This window comes from Serinus canaria, chromosome 1 (assembly GCF_022539315.1).
Source record: "Serinus canaria isolate serCan28SL12 chromosome 1, serCan2020, whole genome shotgun sequence".
Classification (NCBI taxonomy): domain Eukaryota; kingdom Metazoa; phylum Chordata; class Aves; order Passeriformes; family Fringillidae; genus Serinus; species Serinus canaria.
In genome coordinates, this window is record NC_066313.1 from 54,216,440 (window position 1) to 54,226,263 (window position 9,824).

The window sequence follows — 9,824 nt, forward strand, 5'->3', positions numbered from 1 at the left end:
TTTAGCTCTCTCCCCTTCTGGCACCCCTTATCTCAGTTCTCCCTTTCCATTAGTGACCCAGTTTGCAGAGGAGAATGATGGAGATTTTCTTTCCTGAGGAGCTGTGACTTGAATGCCCTCACTCTGAGGGGTGAGCTGTCCCTTGGCTGTTGGCTCCCACCACTGACAGTGTCACCACCAAAGGGCTGGAGTCCTTTGGAGAGCTTTTTTAGCCCCACCAGGAGCGGGATCGTGGACCTGGGCACCAGCAGGTGCCCCTTGTACTGGTAGAAAGAAGGGGCTGCTGAAAACTCATGGCACACACAGAATTTCCATCCCTCTGCCTGAATTCTTTCACCTCACCTCTCTCTACCTGTGGACAATCCCAAGGTTCTTCCCTGGGCTTATCAGCATAGCTGTAGGCACTGAACCCAAGCCTAAACATGCTGTGTTAGAGGCCACCAGGGATAGCTGGTAGTGGCCACTCAGGAGTTGGGTATCACATCTCTTACCCAGGAGGTGCCCAAGTGCCCCTTTGCTATCAGGCCTTGATTTTGCCATGCCAAACTCCTCAGCTCAAGCATTTATGCTTGGATCAATTCTCTGTCACACAGGGAGCGAGGCAAAGAAATCTTCCTCCTACAAGAGCCTTTTCTTCCCTCTGGATCAATGCATACAACTTCATTTGACATCAGTGGGAGCTCTGTCAGAGATCAAGAGCAGTAAATGGCCTAATGGAAAGAATAATAATGCTATCATGTGTACATACCACTTCTCATCCATCTTGTGGGTTTAAAGATCTTCCTCTTGGTGATCTCACTGGTCATAATGCTCACCCTCAGCTAATTCATACATTTTAATTATCTTTTCAAAGACACTATCAAAAATCAGGAGGAAAATGGAAAAGCACAGACTATGCAGATTGCAAGCTGAAATGAGATGCTCTAAAAGTTGAGTCTTCCCTTCTTAGAAATATAATAGGCAATACAATTTTCAAACAACCAGTAACTTTTATTAGAAGCTCCATAATATAAAAACTATGACCCTGAGATTTAATTTCATCCAGCTGTAAAGCAATACTTTATTGACCTCAAGCTGGTTTATACAGGTCTTTTTTTCTGCCTCTTAATTATAACAGGCACATCTTTATAAGCCACTGGATTATTTACTAATGCAGCACTTTCATTTTATTTCAAGTGGGAGGAAAATCTATTTGTTGTGGGATTTTATTTTTCATAGTGTTTTTTTCCCCTGGATGTTGCATCTTTGTGGGTACCTTTCATCTAATACAATATTAACCTTCATGATGGGGCTGACTACTTCCTTGATATTCACTTGAAGTTGGATAATAAAGTAGGGAGGAATAAGAGAAAGACAATAGAAAAGTCTGCATATATGTGGCAGTTAATTTTCCAGCAGCAGCATCATTATGCTTCCCCAAAAGTGCTTCTTTGTTTGAGATTTCACTCTCATTTTGATGCATTGTGGCTCAATGGACACTTAAAATAATTATTGTTATTTTTCCTCTTTGCTTGAATAGCAAAAATTTTCTGGCACTCTCAGAGATTCAGTGGCCTCATTCACTTATAGTTTAAACAGAAGGGATGAAAGGAAAGCTAAGTTATTTTCTATATTTGTTTTGGCATCCAGCAAAATAGAAAACATCATCTTGTTACTGTAAGTGGTCATTACGAAGATATTATGAGTTTCTTGATGGCATAATTTAGAAATTCTTAGAAAAGAGGAGCTTAAAAGTGTGTGATAGTGTAAAAAATTGTAATGGACTGATTTGCAGGAAGTATTCTGTCTATGTCAGGTATCACCATATACTCACATTGTGGAAGACTCTCTGCACAATGAAAAGATTACAGCAAATCACAAAAATGAGGAATCACAATAAAAGTCTTTGTGTCTCATTTCAAAACACACTAAGGAGCTAAAATTAAACATGTGCTTCTCCTCCCTCAGCTGATTCACCTCAGTCTTCAGTGGGGAAACCGAAGCACTTCAGTACATGACGCAGTAAAACACAGAAACTGAGACTATTGATAGAAAATGATTTTAGGATAATTGCTGCTTGCATTCAGCCTGCTCCTTGGAGATGAATGAGTTGTTATTAACCATATGCTCAAATCTGTGATGAGTAAATCCGCCTTGTTTGCCTGGATGGAGAGATGGGTCTCAGAGAATGTGAAGAGTTATGAGGAAGAAAGAGACATTTTAACATGAAGCCTACATCAATGTGCCATGATCCTTGAATAGAAGAGAAAAGTCTTCTGTGGTAGGGAGGGTTTCATGCAGAAATTCTGAAATTTTAAGAGTAGGCAATTGGTGTTTAATTCATGTTATGAAACAGCACACCATTCCATCAGAACAGCTGGGAAGAAATTAGCTTGTCCAGCAAAGTCTCAGGACAAAGGAAGACATATGAAAATATTCAATATTTTCCCTACTAACATTTGGATGTTGGACAGCACAGGGCAAAACAGAGCTTGTGAGCAGCTGCCTGCTGTGGCAGGGGAATGTGTGACTCCATCAGATTCTTCATTAGGTGCCAGAAAAGATGGATGTCAGGTAGCAGCCACCACACCTTGGTAGTTTGGAATGATTCAGAATACAGGAAAAATTATCAAGACTACAGTTTAACTCCTTTGAGCTCCCATGACTGAGCTAAACCAGCTCATTTCCAGTTTCCAGAGCGCTCCTTCTCTTGCAGAGGTCAGGGCTGAATCTCACAGAGGTTAAGTGCCTTTCCCAGGACTGGAGAGCGACAGCAGTAAGGGCTGTGGGGGCTGATGACAAAGATAGGTCACGCAGCAGAACAATTGCAAGTCAGGAAAGGAATCTGGGCCATGGGGATGCTCAGACCCCCGCACAGCCAGACGAATGCTAACCATGGTGGGAATAAGAAAGAAGACATTGTTCCTTCAAACATCTTGGGACTGAATGTTTATCAACACAGAATCCTCTTCAGATTTTTTTCAAAACATGGTTCAGCCCAAGGCTTTCCTGGATATCAGCGAAGGAGTTAATGAAAGGCAGTAAAGACTAATGAGCCTTTAGTTGACTTGAACTCTTTCAGAGGTACAGGATAGATGTCTGCAAATCAAAATAATTTGAAAAAAAATAATGGATTCCATCTTTATCTGGAAAATAAAATCATACAAGAAAAAATTGAAAAATCCCAGAAAACATCCACCAGAAAGACATCATTATCCAGACTTCTCTAGGAAAGTATGAGAAAAGATAAGATCAAAGGTAGATGCACCAACTGCCTTGAACCATGTTTATACATAACATCTTCCATGTGTTCTGCTTTTGACAGTAGATTAGCATTGGAAATGATTCAAAAACTTCTTCAAAATGAGCAATGAAGCTTTAGGAATACCAACATGAGGATGAGAAAATGCACAGAAAGAGGTTCAGATCTAGACTCAGGGCTGTAAGGGAAGCTGTTGTAAAGTCTTTGCAAGTTAAAGATGTTGGGGAAGACATCCAGACATCTGGACACAGGGAGCTGCTTGTGTCACACCAGAACCTCAGCTATGAATAGAGGGAACCAAGAAGGGCAGACCGAGGAGAAGGAGAATTATGCTGAGCTTCTGGCAAAGAGAAATGAAAATAATCTAAAATCTCTTACTCATTTTATATTATGTTTTGGGTGTGTGAGAGGGACAGAATATGCATTTGACTTAGCTTTTACTACGCTTTTTCCTTTTTTTGTTCCTCTCAGGTCACAAAAATGCTCTTATTTAATGGGCTAAGATAAGCCTGGGAAATGAGGGTACTTACCTTCTGCGTGGAGCCCAGATGTGGTGATGGAAGCAAAGGGAACCTGCCAACAGCTCCTTGAGGCCAAGATCAACCAGAGTTTTCTAATTTCTGCAGGTGTCATGGTGGTTCACCAGTGGCCTGGTTTCACTAGAAGATTCCAGTGTGCTAGATTATGGAAAGGGGGTGTGTAAGAGCCTCTCTGCTGACCTCATACACACAGCTTGGGTTTCTTTGTTGTGTAGGAAAGAGAAGGAGGTGACAGAGGAAGCTGTCAGCTTGCATGAGGCCAACATTTCCCCAGTTGATTTTGACAAGCAAAGTTGTCTTTGCTCCATCTGAGAAGGCTGAAGGGAATGTGTCCCTGCACAGAGCAGATCCTAAGGAATGGTAAATATGTTGGCATTCAAAATACACTTGAAATGCAACATGCCAGACCTACTCTTCAAAGAAGTTACAGGTCCTGCCTCAGCCCACCCCCTGAGTACATGCTTTGCTTTGAGTCCCACTGAAATCAATGCCCCTTTGAAGTGTACTTTCCAACATTTTCTAGAAGCACAAGGGAGATAACAAAAGGTGAACCTAAAGTAATGGCACTATGAGCTATATAAATCTTACTCTTGGATCTATAGCCTTTCCATCTGCAACTGTATAGATGGCCAAATTTCTTTTGATGCTTGGAACTGTGTTGCAGCACACCGACATTTAGAAATTGCACCTCCTGATTTATTGCTTGAGTGAATTTCTCTTGTTGCAACAGAAGGCACAAGAGAGCCTCTGTGGATCTGGCCAGTCTGAGGACTCGTCTGGTTGAACTTCTGCTGCTGTCAGTGCTGGGAGGGTTGCCAGTGACGGGCAGGTGGGAATACACCCTGGTGAAGACGGGATTACTCGGACTGCTGGAGAGTAGGTGTATAATGCTGAAAAGCTTCAGGGGAAAGCAAACTGCAGCCTGGCTCCAGCATGGGGATGCCTCACCCTGCTGTGCCTCCAGCTGTATGGTCTGGCACCCTGTGTGCCAGAGTGAGTGCCAGAGTGCACTTTGAGTGACTGGGCAGCCGGCTCCAGCGTGTTCCACTGACACTGCACTGTCTGCCCACGGGGTCTTGTAACTTTGGGCCAAAATCCTCCCTATCATTTCCTTTCACCTGTCCCTGCAAAGCTCGTTCCTCACATTCTGCCACTCCCAGATCACCTCCAAAGCTCTGACTTTCTAGGTTTCTCACCCCCTTGAACACCTGCCTTTTATCTGCTTTTCCCCTAAATATATTATGTTTCATTTTCTCACTGAATGTCACTGTTATTTTTCAGCTGGTATCCGTCTATTCCCACTTGTGTTTGCAACAGTAATGTCTGGGAATCTTAAGAAACCAGAGTATCAAACACAACAGCTTTGGTTTTTAGGAACCTCTGAGCCAAGGGAAAGGGAAGGCAAACGCTCTGCCCGCAGACACAAAGGTGGGTTCAGACTTTGGTGGCACAGAGGGCGTTTGAGCTTACACCTGATCTGCAAAGATAAAGTTTTTCATCTGTTTGAAAAGAAAACAGCACAGACAGTACCGCCCCCAGCCCTCATGGTTTGTAAAAATGAGCATCAGTAAAGATGAAAAGCAATATGAATAGAAGAAGAAAAGGCATCCCTATGAAAAGTGCAGTTGGCATTTCAGAGTCTGCTTTTGCTTTTAATCTGTAGGTTTTAGAAATGAATCCACTTTAGCTGCTGTAATAAGAGATGACTTGTGCTGAGTGGGCAAGTTTGGTGGTGTGTGGAGGAGCTGAGTGAGGAACAAGCCCTGCCCAAAGGAAGTGTATGTTCAGCCTGACATTGCTCCAGGCACCCACAGCTGACCTTTAAACCAAACAGGAGCCCTGGGCTCTCCCTGAGGCCACCAGAACTTTTCTAACACGTGCTGGGATTTAGTGGGGATTCTTGGAGATTGGATGGGCATATTTACAGAGTACAGGTTCAAACTGCTCCACAGTTACCTTGTCTGTCCACATCTTAAGGTGTTGTCTACTAAGCTGGGTCTGGCATTCCCTCTGCATGGGAATCCTCTTTTCCCCTTGGAGAGGACCATTTTCCCCAACTCCATTTCAGGGTGCATCTTCATGTCCTCGCTATTTTCCTAACCATTATAAACAGCAGGTAAAGGGTGGATTTTTTAACAGCACTGATGTATCCCCTTTAAAAATACTTCTTCCCTTCTCTCTTCACCTTTCCCATCTCTTTCTTTGCTGGCTTCAGAGTGAACGGTCAAGGGCAAACCCAATTTCACAGTCTTGGTATTATGTATGGTAGGCTGGAGAGCAACAGCAAGTCTAAATATGGAAGTTCTCGTGGGAAAGGAAGGGAGGATAAATCTGTAGCAAAAAGGAAAGCTGGGATAAATGAGAAATGAAACATTGGAGGTGACTTCCTTATGGCAGGTGAGTACTTGCTTTATGACAAAAGTAGTTATTGTAAAATCCATTAGCTAGTGTGTTCTAACTGCTACCACTTAACATGATTATTAAAGCATATGTTTAATTTTATTTCATATATATATATAAATATTTTATATTTATATTAAATTTATGTTATCAGATATTTGAAGGTACAGCTCAGACTGAAATGAAGGCTAATGAGGAGATAACTTTGCCCTAGCTGGCTAATCTGTGCTAAAATAGTTTTCCTTGTCTAGATTAAGGTCACAGGTCCATGACTGCAATCAGTTGTAGTAGCTGATTGAGTTTCCCTCATCAGCTGACCTGCAGTACTGGTTGCATATCTACTCTGCACTCACCACAACACTGAATTCACATAATTTCCCAAAGAGGACCCTTGTGCAAAACCTGAGTCACAGTTCATGCTAAGATGTACAAAATGAGTAGTTGCTGTGGCCTTGGTTGGCATTTTCAGCAGAAGATCTGCCTCAGCTTTGTGCCACAAGTACGTCTCTTGATGCCATGACGTCTGGGTTTTGGATCACTCACCAGTCCTTTGATCCTTTAAGAGTCACAGAATCTACGTGAGGCACTGCTGATAGGCAGTCTGAATAAAGCCCCTTTCTCTATCTAATCTGACTGGGCTGATGTAATGCACGATACGAGCCAGCACCTTCACAAGATAGGAATCTAGGAGCGGCTTATGTGGCTGAGCCTTACACCAGACACTGCCCGGTAATGCCGACTGCGGGGGGAATTAACTGGAGGAACAGTCAAGGCTCTTTGCTGAAGGGATTGCATCAATTGTTATAAGATATATTTGCAATAAAGATCTGTGGCTCCTGCTAGTAGGTTGGTATCAGTTGTGGCTAAGAACACTATCTTGCCATCTGCTCTTGGCAAGAATTGTACAATCCTTTCTTTCAAGTCGCAGATATTATTACACTTAGTCAGCCTTTGTCAGCTCAGGACTTGACCATTATAATGCTCCCTGCAGGATGCTGCTCGCTGTGACCATCTGGAAAAAGAAGCTAGATCAGTATACAGCTGCTTATTCAGAAGCATTTCATACCACAAATGTCTCACACATCTGCCTTGTCGTCTGCCCCAACTATTCATTTGAGGGTGTGGTGGGAGGTGCTGCTTTGAATTTATACAATGCTGTGCATGCAGACAGAACTATGCTAAAGGAATACTAGGCTGCAAGATTTCTAGTTGCAAGATTTCTAGTTTGGAAGCTTTGCAAGAAGCCTCTGGACTTCATTAAATATAGGGTAAAGGAGTATTTACACCTCCTATCCTAGGTTACACGGACACAACCTGCCCCCACCACTTAAATTTTAACTTCTTCCTCTAAATTGCCTTCAAGCCAGATTGCTGTGACCTCCTCCAGTCATTGTGATGAGTGGCACAGAAAGGATGGTGCCCACCAGGTGAACAGCTGTTCTGTGTTTTGTTTCTCATTATCCACTGCATGGCCCACTGCCCCACTGAGCACACATTACCCAAGCCTTTTACTCGGAGGCAGGTCTGTTCTCTTCCTCATGGTTCCTTCTGTGTCACTCATCTCCGTGATGTGGTTATTAATCAATTTATTCCCACAGACCTGTTTGTGGGGGAGATGGTGGTTATGTCTTTGCCTTGCCTGACTGTGATTGTTACACTCTCCTGGGGTCTCACCTGCTTTGCTCCACCTCTCACACCGAACCTTCTTGCTGTTGGTGGCCAGTGTGGCTCTCTCAAATTGAGGGCATGGTGCCTGTGCCTCCTGGATTTTTGACATTGCCCTGCCTGGAGAAGGAGGTGCTCACCTCAGTGGCAGAGAAGACAAGTAGCAGCACAAATGTGGGAAGTCGTGGTGAAAGCATCTGAGAACTAGGAGCCTTGCAAGGTGGGCGAGGGAAAGAGGAACAAAGACTATGACTGAAGTCAGGCCACTGGCTCTGTCCCCTGTGATGCTGCAGAGACTGAACCAAGGACTAGGAGAGAAGCCTGGGTAAAGGATAAACAGCTCAAAAGCTGGCAATTAGTTAGGGTTGGAATGATTAGGAGACCAGGAGAAGGAAGCATGGATGAGAAAGGGACCAGCAGAGGCTGGGAGAGGCTGGAGCATGCTTTCCATCATGGTCTTGGACAAAAGCCACCCTGGCACTCCTCTGTTGGCACGAAACAGCCTTGAAATTCACCCTCAAACTGTGCTATCACCCTCATCTTCTCACTGGTCCAAAGATTGGATGGCAACCTATTGCTACTATCAATTACTCCCTCAGATCAAGTGTCTGAGTCACTTCAAGTCCCAGAGGACCAATCTACCACAGACCACATCTCACCTGCTGGCTTTTCAAGGCAGATCTTACCTGTGGAGGTAAGGCAGAAGTTAAAATTCAATTCACAGCTGAAAATCTTTGGAGCTGCTGCCATACTGTGAGTTGTGTTTTCCCAGGTAGTGTTCAGGTAGGTTGTAGCAGCAACACAATGAATGCACAGCTCCTCTGTACGTAGCTACGACTGCACGAGGACATCACACAGCCTATTTGCACAGCCCCTTAGCTGCATAACTGCTCTTTTGTACACAAAATCTCTGATTCAGCCAGTTCTTTAATCATGTGTCCCACTTCAAGCACGTCTCTGGAAATCGGGTCTTATGCCACGTACCTCTGAAAAATCAATTTTTGTCAGTTTGTGGCTTTTTCTGTAATTTGAACTCTTCTAGCAGGATTTGTCTGGAATTCCATGCCTGAAGCAGAACATCAAGGAAACATACAAGTCCTTATAAATAATTACATTTGTCAAACAGTTATCTTCCTATGGCTTTAAGTGACAAATCCCGGTTTTCCATTTTTTTTTTCTGCATTATTACCCCACAAAAAAGGACTACCCCTTGAAAGCACAAAAATCTGCTCCTAAAACTACCCACAGTCTGAGGGTTTTGTCGTCTTTTTGATTAGTGAGAATAAAACAGGACATCAGAAAAAGCCACATTGGACAGGATCTATTTACTCTTTTTACTCCTATTTACTCTATTTACTTCCCTTAAGCCCCAGAAATTGTATGGGCATAGAATTCAGCTTCACAAGTTTGTTTGCAAATCACAAACACCCTAAATTGGCATGATCCCACAAAGCCTACCACGAACTGCATCCAAACACATTTGTCCAAATTACAATTTTATATCTGGTTCATATCTAGTTTATATCTAGTTCCAGTATATACCCTACATGTGCACAGACCAAGATTAGTGATTCAATGATGCCTGCTGAAAAATGAGAAAAATTACCTGTATTATCAAACCCTAGAAGTTTTCCTCTGCATTTAGGGACAATATTTTTTGGCTGGAGTTATCTAAACTGCACCTTGCCTTCGTACTCCTAGTAATGTGCATGACAGACTTTGCTGCTGGCTTCCACAGGGATGATTGATTGCATTTGGATATCAGAGAGTGCATTCCTGGGTCTCAGGAAGTGTGTGAAGGCAGGCAGCACATGGCTCCCCTGGTGACTTGCAGAGGTTGAATATGCCAGTTGTGACGGAAAGAAACCATGACCTCTCTTTTTTGTCTTCAGAAATTTTACAGATCTGTCCACAGAAAGCCAATTTGGGAATTAAATAACCTTTGTGTTTTCTAGGCTGCAGTCTGAATAGGCAGAGAA